Raw genomic sequence first — 18,677 nt, 5'->3', positions numbered from 1 at the left:
AGGTGCAGAGCTGGATGAACACAGCAGGCCAAGCAGTATCATAGGAGTTATGATGCTGCTTGGCCTGCTGTGTTCATCCAGCTCTACACCTTGTTGTCTCAAATTCTCCAGCATCTGCAGTTCCTACTATCTTTGCTAAACTAATACTTGCAATGAACAGGTTGTGAGTAAAGTTTGTGCAGGCAAGCTTATATCCACTGGAATTTAGAAGAGTAAGAGGGAACATGATTGAAACGTATAAGATACTGAGGAGTCTTGACAAGGGGAATGCAGAGAAAATGTTCCTTCCAGTTGATGGGATCCTCTTCAGAGAGTTGCTGTTGACTTTTTGGGCTGAATGGTCTGCTTCCACACTGTAGGGATTCTAAGATATGATTCTATGATATTATTGAACAAGGGGACATTGTATGAAAATAAAGGTTCACCCATTTAAGTCAGATGAGAAGAAATCTTCTCTCACAGGTGGCCATGAGTCTTTGGAACTGTCTTCCTCAAAAGGCGGTCAAAGCAGATTTTTTGAACATATTTAAGGTTATGGTAGATAAATTCTTGATAAGCCAGGGTGTGAAGGATTATCAGGGATAGGTGAGAATGTGGAGCAAGCTTTCCTGAACCCTAGCATCAGGCAGGCCAACTGGCCTTCTGACTCTTAATCTTGCTGTAGAGAACTTTTTTTTAACATGGTTTTTTCAGTTCAGAGATGTTATTACGCACCACTAGAGTAGATGGGACTTGAACCTGGGCCTCCTGCTTGAGGGTTAAGGATGCCACAAGCGGGCCCACAGAGCACTGTGCTTCTTTTGAAAAGATACATGAAGCATCATAGGCAAGTCTGCCTACACAAGAGGTGGACTGACTGCATTTACTTTTACTTTAACCCATTTTGTTAATCAACTTCATCAGTGATGTTATTACACAAATCTGGAGCAGGGTGGGACTTGAATCCAGACCTCTCAGTCCATGGATAGGAACACAACCACTGAAGCACAAGAGGGCCTCCAGAGAATGGCATGTTTTTTTTCACTATTTTTCTGATCAACCTCTTCAGAGATGTGATTACACAGTTCTGGAGCAAGTGCAGTTTCAAACTAGGGCTCCCGGTCCAGAGGTAGGGACACTACCATTGAACCACAAGAGGCGGAAAACTTTTTTTTCTCCTGTTGAGAGATCATAGAATCCCCACAGTATAGAAGCAGGCCATTTGAACCATCGAGTTCACGCCAACCCTCCTCAGAGCATCCCAGCCAGACCCACTCCGCTACGCTTTCCTTGTGATCCTGCATTTCCCATGGCTAATCCTCCTAGCCTGCGCATCCCTGGACATTATGGGCAATTTAGCATAACCAATCCACCTAACCCGCACATCTTTGGACTGTGGGATGAAACCAGAACACCTGGAGGAAACCAACACAGATACGGAGAGAATATGCAAACTCCACGCAGAGAGTCATAAAGTCACAAAGACATACAGCACAGAAGCAGACCCATCCATGCCTACCAGATATCCTAATAAATCTAGTCCCATTTTCCAGCATTTGGCCCATATCTCTCTAAACCTTTTATATTCATATACCCATCCAGATGCCTTTTACCATTTCCATAGAATCCCTACAGTGTGGAAACAGACCCTACAGTCCAACAAGTCCACACTGACCCTCAGAACATCCCACCCAGACCCACCCCCAAACCCACCTAATCTACACATCCCTGAACACTATGGGCAATTTAGCATGGCCAATCCACATAGCCAGCACATCTTTGGACTGTGGGAGGAAACTGCAGCACCTGGAGGAAACTTACACAGACACGGGGAGAACGTGCAAACTTCACGCAGACAGTTGCCTGAGGGGGAATCAAACCCAGGCCCTTGGCGCTGTGAGGCAGCAGTGCTAACCACTGAGCCACTGTGCCATCCAATGTTGTAATTGTACCAGCCTCCACCACTTCTTCTGGCAACTCATTCCATACATGCACCACCCTCTGCATGAAAAAGTTGCCCCTTAGGTCCCTTTTAAATCTTGCCCCTCTCATGTTAAACCTATGCCATCCAGTTTCGGACTCCCCTGCCCCAAGGAAAAGACCTTGTCTATTTACCCTATCCATGTCTCTCATGATTTTATAAACCTCTGTAAGGTCATCCCACAGCCTCCTATGCTCCAGAGAAAATAGCCACAGACTATTTAGCCTCTCCCTATACCTCGAACTCCAACCCTGGCAACATCCTTGTAAATCTTTTCTGAACCCTTTCAAGTTTCACAACATCCTTCCTACAGCAGGGAGTCTGGAATTCAAGGCAGTATTCCAAAAATGGCATAACTAATGTCCTGCACAGCCACAACATGTCCTCTCAATTCCTTTACTCAATGTAGACCAACAGGAGGCTAGAAGAACACAGCAAGCCAGGCAGCATATGGAAGAAAGAAGAAGTCAACATTTCGGGTATTACGCTTCTTTGGGACTCCTATACTCAATGACAAATAAAGGCAAGCATACCAACCGCCTTCTTCGCTATCCTATCAACTTGCAACTCCACTTTCAAGGAACTATGAACCTGCACTCCAAGATCTCTTTGTTCAGTAACACTCCCCAGGAGCTTACCATTAAGTGTATAAGTCCTGCCCTGATTTGCCTTTCCAAAATGCAACTTCTCACATTTATCTAAATTAAACTCTATCTGCCACACTGCGGCCCATTGGCCCATCTGATCAAGATCCCATTGTACTCTAAGGTAACTTTCTTCGCTGTCGACTACACCTCCAATTTTGGTGTCACTTGCAAACTTACTAACCAAAACTCCTACATGCACATCCAAATCATTTATATAAATGACAAAAAGCAGTGGACCCAGCATCAATTCTTGTGGCACACCGCTGGTCACAGGCCTCCAGTCTGAAAAGCAACTCTCACCACCACCTTCCGTCATCCACCTTCAAGCCAGTTCTATATCTAAATAGTTAGTAGTCCCTGTATTCCATGTGATCTGACCTTGCTAACCAGTCTACCATGAGGAACCTTGTCGAACGTCTTACTGAAGTCAGTATAGATTACGTCTACGACACTGCCCTCATCAATCCCCTTCGCTACTTCTTTGTAAAACTCAATTAGGTTAGTGAGACACAATTTCCCATGCACAAAGCCATGTTGACTATCCATAATCAGGCCTAGCATTTCCAAATACATGGAAATCCTGTCCCTCAGGAGTCCATCCAATGACTTTCCCACTACTGATGTCAGGCTCATTGATCTATAGTTCCCTGGCTTTTCCTTACCGTCTTTCTTAAATGGTGGCATTATGTTATTCAACCTCCAGTCTTTGGCACCTGACCTGTTTCTATCAATGATACAAATATCTCAGGGGCCCAGCAATCACTTCCCTAGCTTCCCACGGAATTTTTTTTTCTGTATTCATTTGTGGGATGTGGGTGTTGCTGGCTGGCCAGCATTTATTACCCATACCTAGTTGCCCTTGAGAAGGTGGTGGTGAGCTGCCTTCTTGAACCGCTGCAGTCCTCCTGCTGTGGGTTGACCCACAATGTTATTAGGGAGGGGATTCCAGGATTTTGACCCAGCGACAGTGAAGGTACGGTGATATATTTCCAAGTCAGGATGGTGAGTGACTTGGGGGGAACTTGGAGGTCGTGGTGTTTCCATATGTCTAATGCTGTTCTCCTTCTAGATGGAAGTGGTCGTGGGTTTGGAAGATGCTGTCTGAGGACCTTTGGTGAATTTCTGCAGTGCATCTTGTAGATAGCACATACTGCTTCTACTGGCATTGGTGGTGGAGGGAGTGAATACTTGTGGATGTAGTGCCAATCAAGCGGGTTGCTTTGTCCTGGATGATATCAAGCTTCTTGAGTGTTGTTGGGGCTGCACTCATCCAGGCAAGTGGGGGGTATTCCATCACACTCCTGACTTGTGCCTTGTAGATGGTAGACAGGCTTTGGGGAGTCAGGAAATGAGTTGCTCGCCGCACCATTAGGGTGACTTGGTGATGGAATACCGGCCTCTGTAGTGTTATTTCAGTAGCGAAGACAGAATAGCATGCTCCTGAAGAAATCTGCACCCAACAGTCATCTTTGTGTTGGGATAAACATTTCTGGCATCATGCTGCTACATTTCTTGCATCATGCTGCTATTTGGGAAGCTTGACTCGTTTGTTCTTGCTATCAAAGACTGGGCCCAGTGTGTGGAAAGAATGCGTCATTTTTTCCAGGCAAATGACATTGGGGCAGATGAAAAGCAAGTAATTCACCTGACAGCTTATGGACCCCAGCTTTTTAAAGTATTAGGAGTCTATCTTTCTCTGAGGCATGAAATTCTAAACCTTTTCAAGAGTTGACTGATTTAGTTAAGGAATAATACAACCCCAAGCCTCCTCTAATTCTGAGATGCTATCAGTTTTACTCGGCAAGTCAAGAAGAAGGCAATCTGTTTTGGGATTTTTGACGTGGTTAAGATGACTGGCAGGAGCAGGTGGCTTGGTTTAACCCTCAATGAGCTGCTGAGAGACCATTTGATATGTGGGATTTATGACGTAACCGTGCAAAAGAGTTCACTAGCTGAAGCCCAACAGGACTTCACACAGGCTCTACAACTGGCTTTATCGCTGGAAAATGCGGCAAGTGGAGTATATAAATTGCAGGGTATTCCAATGGCAGTGGACACCATGCCAGTTCAACTGAGCTTGAGGAACACCACTTGAGCGAAGGCAATTGCACAGCCTCACTGAAGACATTAGGTCAGCCCAGAGCAAAACCCCTAAACAAAGCCAAGCCTCAGCCAAACATTTAAAAATTTTCTTCAAGATCTCGGCCAGCAAGCCAATGTAATTCAGCCAATACGCAGACTTGAGGCAGCATAGGAGTCCCACTGGACCAAGGTGAGTAAGAGAACTTGTGAGGATTTTCAACAAGTGGTAAATCACTTTTCACAATTGGATAAATACCTAATCCCTTGCATAGAGGATTTATATGCAAAGCTTGCAGGGGGGCTGTCCTTCACGAAGTTGCCATGAGCCATGCGTATGTGTAATTGCCGTTAGATGAGAATTTCCAGGAGTATTGTGACAATTGATACTCATAAGAGTTTGTATCAATTTACAAGACTACCACTTGGGGTACCATCAGCCTGTGCCCTTTTTCAGCGGATGATGGAGAATATTTTACAAGGTCTACCCCAGGTCTCCATTTATCTAGATGATGTGCTAATAACAGGGAAGACCAATAAGGAGAACTTTGAGAACTTGTACATTATCCTTAGACATTTCTGCCAGGTGGTTGTACACCCTAGAAGGGAAAAATGTGTATTCCAAGCTACCCAAATGACCTACACAACGTACTTGGACTACAGAGTCAACAAGACCGGGTTACACCTGTTGGAAGATGAAGTGAGGGCAACCAAAGGTGCCATGTCTTCCACGTAGGTACCAGAGCTTAGGTCTTTCCTTTGGCTGGTGAACTGTAAAGAAAAGTTTCTTATTTTTTATTCATTCATGGGATAAGGGCATCACTAGCTAGGCAGCATTTATTGCCCATCCCTAATTGCCCAGGGGGCAGTTGAGAGTCAACCACATTGCTGTGGATCTGGAGTCACATGTAGGTCAGACCAGTTAAGGATGGCAGTTTCGTTCCCTAAAGGTGAACCAGACGGGTTTCTCCGTCAAGTTCATACATAACCTGGCTTCCATCCTGGCACCTTTGCATCAACTCTTAAGAAAGGGGTCACGGTTGGGAATGGTCATATAGCCAAGACATAGCAATCATCCTGTGGGGTGTTGGCACACTGTGATCCTAAGGAAGATCTGGTAGTGACATGTGTTGCCTCCCCATATGACATTGGAGTAGTAGTAGCTCATAGGTGGCCCATTGGAGAGGAACGCCCAATAGCAAAGCATCCAGGACTTCAGCTAATGCAGAGTTTAAATACACCCAAATAGAGAAGGAAGGTTTGGTGGTTATATTTGGAGTCAGGAAATTCTACCAATAGCTTTACGGATGTAAATTTGCAATGATAACGGACCACAGACCCCTGCTACGTCTACTTAAAGAGGACAAGGCAGTGCCACCCATAGCTTCAGGTCGAATTCAGCGGTGGACTGTAAAACTAAGTGCGTATAATTACAAGTTGCAACACTGCACAGGAGGTCAGGTAGCAAACGTGGATGCATTGAGCCACCTCCCGCTGGTAGATACGGCACAGATTGTACTGCCACTGAAAAAGTTTGGAAAGGTTTTTAATTTTCTGGACGCACTTGCAATCACAACTGACAATATCAGACTTTGGATGCGGAAAGATCCAGTCCTGGCAAAATTGAAACAGCTGATGGTGATGGGGGAGCCCAAAGGGCTGTCACAACCAGAAGTGAAACCTTTTTGGACCCAGAGAGATCAGATCATTGTAGAGGACGACATATTATTATGAAGAGCAAGAGTGATTCTCCCAAGCAAAAGTCACACCCAGATCTGTCTAAACTCCCCCAGGGTCATCGAGGGTTTCCAAAATGAAGATGTTGGTGAGACGTTATGTCAGGTGGCCAGGATTGGATGCAGACATAGCTGCATTTGTGGGCAGTGACCAGAGTGCCAACAAGGACAAAAATTACTGCCAGCAGCTCCCCCACATTCATGGAAATGGCTAGGTAAACCCTGGACTCGATTACACGTTGACTATGCAGGTGCTTTCATGGGTTGTATATTCTTAGTCATTGTGGATGTGTAAATAAAGGGTGACTTGGTGACGGGAGACCGACCTTCGTGGGGTTATTTCACCATTCTATTTTAATAACCTGCCTTTGCCTCTTCATCTCCCCTCTCAATTTTTATGTTTGACCTGTTTCTTGCTTGAAGAATTTACCTGGCACATACTGATATACCTCTTATTTTTGTTTCCATATGCTCCCTGATTAGAGAACCCTGGAAAGATCTCCATAAACTTCCTTCATTCATCCATTACAGTTTATGTTGTCAAATTTTTTGTTCTATTTTACCCTTGTTATACAACCTCTTTCAAATGTATTGAAGTTATTCCCTTCCAATTTAAAATACCTACTTTAGATTGTTCTTTGCTTTTCTTCATTACTAATTTCCACCGTATGCTATATTGACCAGTCTGATTTAAGTGCTCCCCCTCAATATTTTCAATGATTGATTATTATCATCATTACTAATCATTTCAACCTTAAATTAGTTTGAACTTTCAACATCATTTTTTACCTTAGATTCAGTTTAGAAGTCAACAGTTAAAAGCTATTTGTAAATCCAATACAGTCCTATTCAGGAAATAACTTCACTTCTGTTTTATGCAGCTGAACATTGAATTGAATCCAGTATCAGTAGTATGAAATCACATATTTGAAATTCTTTCACAGCCCACCTGTAATGTCCAGGTAATGAAAGAGAAATATGACATAATAAAACAAAATTCTTCAATTGCTCCAAATGTGAGGTGCACTATTTTAATCACTTGTCAGACGTAAGCATCAGTGGCTGAACCAAATTTACTGCGCATCTCTAGTTGTCCTTGAGAAGATGGTGATGAGCTTGTGCTGTAATCCATGTGCCATAGGTTGACCCACAGTGTCATTAAGGAGGGAATTCTAGGCTTTTGAACCAGCGACATTGAAGGAACAGGGATAAACTTCCAAATGAGGATGGTGAGTGGCTTTGAGGTAAATTTGCAGATGGTGATGTTCCCACATAACCGCTGCCCTTGTCCTTCTACGTGGAAGTGGTCATGGGTTTGAAAGGTGCTGCCTAAGGATCTTTGTCAATTTTCTGCAGTGCATCTTGTAGACAATGCACACACTGCTGCTACCGAGCTTTAGTGTTGGAGGGAGTGGATGTGATGCCAATCAAGCAGGCTGTTTGTCCTGGATGGAACAAGCTTCTAGAGTGTGGTTGGAGCTAAACTTATCAAGGCAAGTGGGAAGTATCCCATCGCACTCCTTGCAGATGGTGGATGGACTCTGGGGAGTCAGTAGGTGAGTTACTTATCGCAGTATTCCTAGCCTCTTTTCCACAATTGTAGCCACTATATTTATGCAGCTAGTCCAGTTCGGTTTCATAGAATCCCTACAGTGTGGAAACAGGCCCTTCGGCCCAACAAGTCCACACCAACACTCATAGCATCCCACCCAGACCCATCTCCCTGATCTACACATTCCTGAACACTACGGGCAACTTAACATGGCCAATCCACCTAGCCTGCACATCTTTGGACTGTGGGAGCAAACCGGACCACCTGGAGGAAACCCACGCAGACACGGGGAGAATGTGCAAACTCCACACAGACAGTCACCCGAAGGTGTAATCGAACCCAGATCTCTGGCACTGTGAGGCAGTAGTGCTAACCACTGAGCCACCGAGCCACCGTGCCACACTGATTACTGGTCAATGTTAACCCCACTGAATGTTGATAATAGACGGTAAGCTCTGAAGGAGGCTGAGTTGGATAATTCATCTGACCATTCTGGCTGAAGATTGTTGTGTATGTTTCAGTGTTATCTTGTCACCGAGATCATCTTGCTTCACCTTTTATACTTTTCACAAGCTGTGTGGCAAGATTATTGCTAGGCAGCAGCAAAATGTCAATTGACAGAGATTAATTCTTGTCAACACCACAACTTACCTAAAAAATATTCACTGTCCAATCTTGCCAAAGATGCCAAACAAACTAGTTATCAGGAAAATTCAACAAGGATTCCAGAACATGTACCTGGTGGTTTCAACTCACTACTTGCTACAAACTCATTCAATGTTGCCAGTGACCAAACCACAGCTCAGGGCAAGATACACGGGCAACATTCACTTTCATTCCTCCTTCATGGACATTGGCATCCAACATCTGTCAGTTCATCTCGACCATCTTGGCACTTCTATTCTTCACTGGCAGTACAATCTGGAAGCACAGACTTGTATTGCTGGACAACACCAGCAATTTGCATTGAAAGGCTATAGTTGGGAGACTTTGGGCATAGGGACAGACATCAAGCTTGCGCACTAGGACTAGGCTGCTTCTCCAGGATGCTCACTTGCTGCCTTCACATTCACTCACTTAGTGCCTACATGCCTGCCTGGTATTGACTTTACTTGCCATGCCACAACTTGCATTGAGCACAAACAATCTCTCTACCTCATGACTATTGTCCCCAATGCCCACTGTATACCCACATCTTGCCATTATTCAATAGGGGAACATCACATACAGGCAAGCAATCAGATAATTCTATCCAAGCTTTTACTTATAGTCACCAAAAGGGAACATAAACAAAACCAACTGAGGATTCAAAATGCCCCACAAATATTGGTATTATGGTCAATGAGGATTTTACATGCCATGATGATCTGCTGAACCCAGCCCTCTAAAACTGGAAGTGGGCATCAGTCAGGTCCTGTCTGACTTGTAGTTCTGTCATGGAAAAGGGTGGCTTCGTCCTCTCCAATGTCCTCAAACCTCCTCCCTGGCACAGGGCTTCCAGTCCCCCAGCACCTCAGCACCAGCACATCACCTCATTGCCAGCCCCAATTCTGCAGAGCACAGCACATCAGTATGATGTGGCACACTGTCTGAACTATACTGGAAAAACCCTAGCCTCATCCAAGCAATGGAACCATACCCTCTGCAACCCCATGCTCTGCTCCATCTGGTTGAGGCATGGGCAGCGTTGTGCCTGTGCTCTACTTTAGTCACTGGTTTGCACAATCATGTCATGAGCCATGACTGCAATGGGTAGCCTCTATTCCTCAGTAACCAGCCCTTTAAGGCTCCTAGACCCTCAGATAAATCACACATAAGAATCTTCTTTTGAATATAGAAGTTGTGACAGGTAGACACCTCCAGAAAGTGGTAAAGGTAATCACAACAATCTAAATATCAAATTGAATGGATCCCTTTCCTGTGGATGAGTTTTCCAGCGTTGTGATACAGATGTCTCCATGCCATGTGTGCAATCAATGGTATGCTGCACTTTGGGGAAGCCAGCTATATGCCAAATGCTACTGATCTCATCACAGGGAAACAGAACGAGTGGTGTGACCATGCAGAGCTGGCATCAGTCGTTGACCTGATGTATTTGAGAGTGCATGACTGAGAGATCCCACGGAGGGTATCCACCATTTGCTGAAACAAGCTAGCTGCCTAGAAGTTCAGAATGGCTGTCCCCTACACAGCCAGCGGGGAAACCTCTCACTCCTATAGCTGTCAAGACCCCTGCAGCATCTGGCAAAGTTCCGTCACAGGATCCCAGGACACGAGCAGCCTCAATGGGAACTGTGGCTTGCTTATCCCCAGGAAATAAAGTCCAGATAGAAAATCATTAGGTTTCCTCCTGACATTATGCACTTTGAGGGCCCCACTGGCAGCATCCTCTCCCTGAGCTGGGTGCTCCTTCTCATCTTAGAGCCTGTTGCTGCTCCTGCTTCTTCTGCAAACTCAGCCTTCTGAGGAAAGCAGCCACAGTGACCAACATCCCATCAGCAGCAGGATATAGGATTCTCAATGGAAATGATCTACAATGGGAACATCGAGTGAAATAGGTTCTTAGATTTCTGATATGCCCTACAGATGAGGACTTCCCCACATAATGAAACAGGCTGTAAAATGAGGGCCATGTCTCCATCATTCATTCAGCTTCAGCCTCAGCAATGCATAGCAACTTGAAGATGCCTTGTGTCTCAATGATACTTTGCTTCTCTATGCTCGCCCTGTGGAGGCCACAGTGGATGACACTGTCCTGATGAAGGGTACTGACCCAAAACATCAACTTTCCTGCTCCTCTGATGCTGCCTGACCTGCTGTGTTCCTTCAGCGCCACACTGTATTAACTCTGACTCCAGCATCTGCAGTTCTTTCTATCTCTGAGTGGTGGATACTGTCAATAGAACTCCCTCCCATAACCTCCATGCCCTGTGATGCTGTTCCGCGTACCCTCCCATCACCTGGAGTTCCATCTCATCACCAACCTTATTCCCATCTGTTTTCTCTCTCACTCTAGCCATCAAGCCTTGACACCCCGTCACCGTTTTTGCCGATGAGTCCCCTCTCAATTACATCTGCAAGTCTCCCTTGCACCCTCAGCACACCCACGCTATACCAACCCTACACAGAACACTCAAGTCTCATTTTCCTGCTCTTCCTTCCAGTGCCCATCCACTTTCCTCCTGAAATCATTTTTTGCTTCCACTTCCACCAGCCTTGATTGAGGGCATTTAGTTCCAGGCCATTAAGACTCACTGAATAAAAAGATTCCTCTTCAAGGATGCTGCCTGGATTAGAGGGTATGAGCTATAAGGAAAGGCTAGAAAAACTCAGATTGTTTTCTCTTGAGCAGCGGAGGCTGAGGGGAGACTTGATAGAAGTTTATAAAATTATGAGATGCATAGATATGGTTGACGGTCAGAATATTTTCCCTAGAGTTGAAATGTCTAGTACTAGGGGGCATACATTTAAGGTGAGAGTAGGAAAGTTCAAAGGAGATGTGAGGGGCAAGTTCTTCTGTTTACACAGAGAGAGCAGTAAGAGTCTGGAATGCATTGCCAAGGTTGGTGATGGAGGAAAATACAGTAAGGTCATTTAAGGGACTTTTAGATAAGCACACAAATATGCAAAGAATGGAGGTATATGGATCAAGGGCAGGCAGAAGGGATTATTTTCATTTGTCATCACATTTGGCACAACACCATGGTGCTGTACCGTTCAATGTTCTCATCTTCATAGAATCCCCAATGTAGAAACAGGCCATTCGGCCCAACATGTCCACAACAACCCTCCACAGGGTATTCCACCCACACCCATCCCACCACCCTTTCCCTGCATTTCCCATGGATAAGGCACCTAACCTACCTATGCCTGGATGCAATGGGCAATTTAGCGTGGCCGATCCACCTAACTTATACATGTTTGGACTGTGGGAGGAAACTAGAGCACCGGGCAGAAACCCATACAGACACAGTGAGAATGTGCAAACTCCACGCAGACAGTTGTCTGAGGGTGGAATCGAATCCAGGCCCCTGACTCTGTGAGGCAACAGCGCTAACCGCTGAGTCACCATGCCACATTCTATGTATCTCCCCTGTATTTGTTGCCTAAAATGCCCAGATCTTGCACTATGATCTAATGGGAACAAAATATTCCTTGTCTATATTACATAAGGAAATCGTAAGTTTAAACACTTCAATCAGATCTTCCCTCAATGTCTTTTGATCCAAAGAGCATACACAGTGTCCTAGCCAATGATTATCTCTAAGCAACACAACCAAAAATAAGAATTATCAAATTATTATCAAAGAATGGTTCCAGGGCTGAGAAATATCAGTTACAAGGATAGGTTAAAGAAGTTGGAACTGATCTCCTTGGAAAGAAGAACGCTAAGAGGAGATTTTTAGAGTACAAATCATGAGTGGGCTGGATGGAGTAGATAGGGAGAAAACGTTGCCACTCGTAAAAGGATGAAGAACCAGAGGGCACTGATTTAAAGTGATTTGCAAAAGGAACAAATGTGATGCGAGAAACAACTTTTTTACAAAGCTAGCATTTAGAGGTATGGAATGCATACTGCTTGGAAGTGTGTTGGAGGCAGATTCTGTGCAAGGGTACGTGGAGAAAGCAGAAAATTGGCAGTAGGTAATCACGCTCATTTAAAGAGCCAACATAGACATGATTGGCTGAATGACCTCATTCTGTGCCCTAACAATTCTGATTTTATTATTTTTTGTGAATTTTTGTTGTGTGCAATTTGGCTACAATATTTTCCTATATTAGAACAATGTCTACACTTCAAAAGTACTTAATTGTCTAAATAGAACTTTATAATATCCTAAGATCATACAAGGTGCTATAAATTTAAGTCTTTTCTGTTTATTTCTTTAAAGTAGTGTCAGCTATGGTTCACGTGGTAGCACTTGTGCTTCAGAATGTTATGGGTTTAAACTCTCACTTAAGCACAAAATTTGTGACTGACACTTTAATATGGTATTCAGGGAGTTTCGCACTTTTGAAGGTGTCATGTTTTGGATGTATTCTTAAATTGAGGACATTTCTGCCCTCTCAGATGTGAGTAAAGGATCCTGTGGCACTATTTTGAAAAAGAACAAGTTATTTTTGGTGACCTCTGGCTTGACAGTAGGAGACAATGTTGTATCCAATTGTCAAGCCGAAAGAACTGCAGATGCTATAAATGAGAGAAAAAAATAGAAATTACTAGAAAAGCTCAGCATGTCTGGCAGCAGCTGTGAAAAGAGATCAGAGTTAATATATTTCAGCCAAAATGAACATTACAGAAACAGAAGACCTGTGTATTATCAGGATGCTAGTTGTATAAGCTTGTGTATAATTTGGTTAGCACATTTCCAATGGAACAACATTGATTATACCTCAAAAGTATGTTGTAGGGCATTTTGGTACATCCAATAATTGTGGAAACACTATTTAAATGCAAGTTTCTTTTTCTTGAAATTGCAGGGGAGGAAAAACATGTTCTTTAAATACGTGGATGGTCATCCCAAAATCAGAAGCTCTGGCTTGGAAATTGTAGAATCATAGAATCCCTACAGTGTGGAAACAGGCCCTTCAGCCCAACAAGTCCACACCGAACCTCAGAGCATCCCACCCAGACTCATCCGCCTATAACCCACTTAATCTACGCATCCCTGGACTCTGCGGGCAATTTGGCAGGCCAATCCACCTAGCCTGCACACCTTTGGAGTGTGGGAGGAAACCGGAGCACCCAGAGGAAACCCACGCAGACACGGGGAGAATGTGCAAACTCCACACAGACAGTCGCCCAAGGGTGGAATCAAACCCGGGCTTCTGGCACTGTGAGGTAGCAGTGCTTACCACTGAGCCACCATGCCGCCCTCTCAACTTTTTCTCTTTTTTAAATTTCTTTTTCTTCCTAGTTCAGGCAACAGTGGGACAAATGTAAGCCTGCAGTTCAATGGAAAATTCTGGAGGCCTACCTGCAATTTATTGCCTTGTGGGACTGCCTTTCAAATTCCATGGCACAAAATTAAGATATTAACACTAGATGATTTAATTGCAGGTTAAGTATTTCCAAACTTTGCATGATCTTGGAACTGACATGACTTTACACAGACTTTAGTAAAGCCTTTGACAAGGTTCCACATGGTAGACTAGTTAGTAAAGTTAGATCACATGGGATTCAGAGAGAGCTTGACAATTGGAGACAAAAAAAAAATAGAAATTGCTGGAAGCAGGTGTGGCAGCATCTGTGTTGAGAAATCATTCTGAGGAAGGGTCACTTGACCCAAAACATTAACTCTGATCTCTTTTCACAGCTGCTGCCAGACATGCTGAGCTTTTCCAGCAATTTCTATTTTTTTCTCTCATTTACGGCATCTGCAGTTCTTTCGGCTTGACAACTGGATACAACATTGTCTCCTACTGTCAAGCCAGAGGGTGGTGGTTTTTCAGACTGTAGGCCTGTGACCAGCGGTGTTCCACACAGATTAGTGCTTGGTCCACCTGCTGTTTGTATTTATATAAATGATTTGGATGAGAATTTAGGAGGCATGGTTATAAGTCGGTGGATGGCACCAAAATTGCTGGCATAATGGATAGTGAGGAAGATTATCTAAGTTAAAAAGAAATCTTGACCAATTGGGCCAATGGTCTGAGGTGTGGCAGATGGAGTTTAATTTGGATAAATGTGAGGAATTGCATTTTGGTAAAACCAACAAGGACAGGACTTATATGGTTAATGGTAGGGCCTTGAATAGCGTTGTCAAACAGAGAAACCTAGGCATTCAGGAACATAGTTCTTTGAAAGTGGCATCACAGGTAGACAAGGTGGTTAAGTAGATGTTTAGCACCCTTGCCTTCATTGCTCAGACCTTGGAGTAAAGGAATTGGGACGCCATATTGAGGCTTTACAGGACATTGGTGAAGCCACTTTGGAGTACTATGTACAGTTCTAGTTGCCCTGCTATAGGAAGGATATTATTAAATTGGAGACGGTTCAGAAAATATTTACAAAGATGTTACCATGAGTGAAGGGTTTGAGTTAGAAGGAGAGGCTGGATAGGCTAGGATTTTTTCAGTGGCACATAGAAGGTTGAGGGATGACCTTAGAGGTTTATAAAATTATGAAGGGCATAGATAAGGTAAATAGTAAAGGTCTTTTCAAAGATCAAAAAATTAGAGGGCGTATTTTTAAGGTGAGCGGAGAAAGATTTAAAAAGGGAACTGATGAGCAACTTTTTCACAGAAGATGGTTTTTATTTCAAATGAACTGCCAGAGGAAGTGGTAAATGTAGGTGTAGTTAGAACATCTAAGAGACATATGGACAGATACATGAATAGTAAGTGTTTAGAGGGATATAGGCCAAATTCAAATAAGTAGGACAATTTTAGTTTGGGAAACTTGGTCAGCATAGACAAGTTGAAACAGAGGATTTGTTTCCTTGCCATATGACTCTATGATTCTATAACTTAGACTAGCCAGTCGAATGATGCATCATAGTCCATATCCAACATTTCTCCAACACGCTCATAGTCCTGTATATCTGCCTTATTACAGTCTATATCTGTTGTTACATAAGAGAAACTGAACTAAACTAAAAGATAAAGAGAATTTATGGGACATGCATTCTTACCTTTTTTAATTAAATGTTTTGCATTTACTTAAATCTTCTTCAGCCAAAGTTCTGAAATAACAGCCAAAATAGATGGGAGAAGAGAAGGAGGAAGGGAAGGGCTACTACTGCACTTCAGAGGTGAGCTGGCTTAGAGAGTTTGGGAGTTGTCCAGAGCAGTGACAGCATAATTATTCCCTCATTGTTGGCTCTGACCGTTAATATACATACGACATTTTGCAAACAAACAAGATCACTCACATGATGTGGGCATTGTTTTCTGGGCCCAAAAGTAGTTACCCTGAATAAGTTCTCAGCGAGCTGCCTTTTTGAACCACTACAGTTCCTTTGGAGTAGGTAGACCCTACACAATGCTGTTAGGGAGAGCATTCCAGGATTTTGACCCAGTGACACTGAAGGAATGACAACATATTGCCAATGTATATGCCAACATAAAAGCAAAAGAGAAAGCATATAATGTGGCGAAGGACAGTGGGAAGCCTGGAGATTGGGAAGCCTACAAAGACCAGAGGACAAAGAAATAAGAAGGGAAAGATTAAATATGAGGGTAAGCTAGCCAGAAATATAAAAGTTTGCAAGAGTTTTAGATATGTAAAGAGCAAAAGAGAAGCAAAAGTGGACATTGGACTGCTGAAAAATAATGCTGGAGAAGTAGTAATGAGAAACAAAGAAATGGCTGAGGAACTGAGTGAGTACTGTGTCAGTCTTCACGGTGGAAGACATAAGTAATATCCCAAAAATTCAAGAGAGAGTTGGGGGGCAGAGGTGTGTATGGTGGCTATCACCAAGAAGGTGGCACTAGAAAAACTGAAAGGTCTGCAGGAAGATAAATCACTTGGACTACACCCCAGAGTTCTGAAGGAGATAGCTAAAGAGATAGTGTAGGCGTTAATGATGATCTTTCAGGAATCACAGGAGTCGGGGAGAGTCCCAGAGGACTGGAAAATCACTCTAGTGTAACCACCTTGTTTAAGAAGGGAGTAAGGCAAGAGATGGGAAATCACAGGCCAATTAGCATGACCTTGGTTGTTGGTAAGATTGGAGTCCGATGTGAAGGATGAGATTTCTGAATACTTGGAAGTGCATGGTAAAATAGGCTGAAGTCAATATGGTTTCATCAATGGGACGTCATGTCTGACAAATCTGTTAGGGTTCTTTGAGGTGGTAACTAGCAGTTTAGACCAAGGAGAGCCAATGGATGTTATCTACCTGGGCTTCCTGCCGCACAGGAGGCTGACAAGTAAGATAAGGGCCCATGGCATTAGAGGCAAGGTACTTGCATGGATAGAAGATCGGCTGTCTGGCAGAAAGCAGAGAGTGGGGATAAAAGTGTCCCTCTTAGGATGGCAGCTGGTGACTAGTGGTGTTCCACAAGGGTCAGTGCTGGGACCACAGCTTTTCACTTTATACATTAATGATTTAGATGAAGGAACTGACGGCATTCTGGCTAACTTTGCAGATGATACAAAGATAGGTAGAGGGACAGGTAGTATTGAGGTGGTGGGGAAGCTGCAGACAGGTTAGGAGAGTGGGCAAAGAAGTGGCAGATGGAAATCAATGTGGGAAATTGTAAGGTCATGCACTTTGCAAAGAAGAAAGGCATGGACTATTTTCTAAAATGGGGGGAAAAGTTCAGAAATCTGAAGTGCAAATGGACTTGGGTGTTCTAGTCCTGAATTCTCTTGAGGTAAACTTGCAGATTGAGTCAGTAGTTAGGAAGGTAAATGCTGTGTTGGCATTTATTTCAAGAGGACTAGAATATAAAAGTAGGGATGTATTTCTGAGGCTTTGTGATCTGACCACATTTAGAATATTGAGAGCAATTTTGGACCCCATACTCAGGAAGGATATACTGGAGCGGGACCAGAGAAGGATCATGAGAATGATCCCAGGAATGAAAGGCTTAACATATGAGGACTCTGTCAATACGCGAAGGAGTTTAGAAGGATGGGTGGGGAGGGGTGTAGAATCTAATTGAAACTTACAGAATATTGAATGGCCTGGATAGAGTGGACGTGGAGAAGATGTTTCCAATGGTAAGAGAGACTAGGACACGAGGGCATAGCCCAAGAGTAAAGGGAAGACCCTTTAGAATGGAGAAAAGGAGAAACTTCAGCCAGTGAGCGGTGAATCCATGGAATTCATTGCCACAGAAGGCTGTGGAAGCCAGGTCATTGAGTATGTTTAAGACAGAGATAGATAGGTTCTTGATCGTCAAGGGAATCAAGGGTTACAGGGAGAAAGCAGGAGAATGAGGTTGAGAAACTTATCAGCCATGATTGAATGGTGGAACAGATTATATTCGCTGAATGGCTTAATTTCTGTTCCTATCTTATAGGAGACCTGCTGCCCATATGCTTTAGTTGATAGCAGTCATGGCTTTGGAAGGAGCTATCTTAGGAGATTTGATGAATTTCTGCAGTGCACCTTGTAAATTGTGCATGATGCTGCAACTGAGCATTGGTGGTGGAGGGGTTGAATGATTATTTGTGGTGCCAAGTGCGTGATTTTGTCCTGGATAGTGTCAAGCCTCTAAGTGTTCTTGGAGCTGCACTAATCCAGATAAGTGGGGAGTATATACCATCATACTCTCGACATGTGCCTCATAGATGGTGGACTTTGGAGAGTCAGGTGGTGAGCTACTCGCTGCAAGATTCCTAGCCTCTAACCTGCTTTTGTAGTGACAGTACTTATATAGCTGGTCCTGTTCAGTTTCTGGTCAGAAGTAATCCCCAGGTAATAGAAAGAGATTGTGATGGTGACATCATTGAATGTCAAGAGAGAGTGGTTTGATTCTCTTATTGGAAATTCAATTTCCTGGCACTTGAATGGTGCCAATGTTGCTTGCCATCCGTCAGCCTATGCATTGGCATTGTCCAGGTCTTGCTGCTTTTGGACATTGTTGTTTCATTATCTGCAGGTTTGTGAATGGTGAGAACATTGTGCAATCATCAGCACATATGGTCACTCTGATCTTATGATGGAGGAAAGGAGCAGAAAACTAGCAAAAGGAACCCCTGCAAAAGTGTGCTGGAGCTGAGATGACTGGCCCCCAGCAACCACAACCAT

Source organism: Rhincodon typus, chromosome 9 (genome assembly GCF_021869965.1).
Source record: "Rhincodon typus isolate 14 chromosome 9, sRhiTyp1.1, whole genome shotgun sequence".
NCBI classification, from domain to species: domain Eukaryota; kingdom Metazoa; phylum Chordata; class Chondrichthyes; order Orectolobiformes; family Rhincodontidae; genus Rhincodon; species Rhincodon typus.
The sequence above is the reverse complement of the archived record's forward strand: the minus strand, read 5'-3'. Positions refer to the sequence as shown.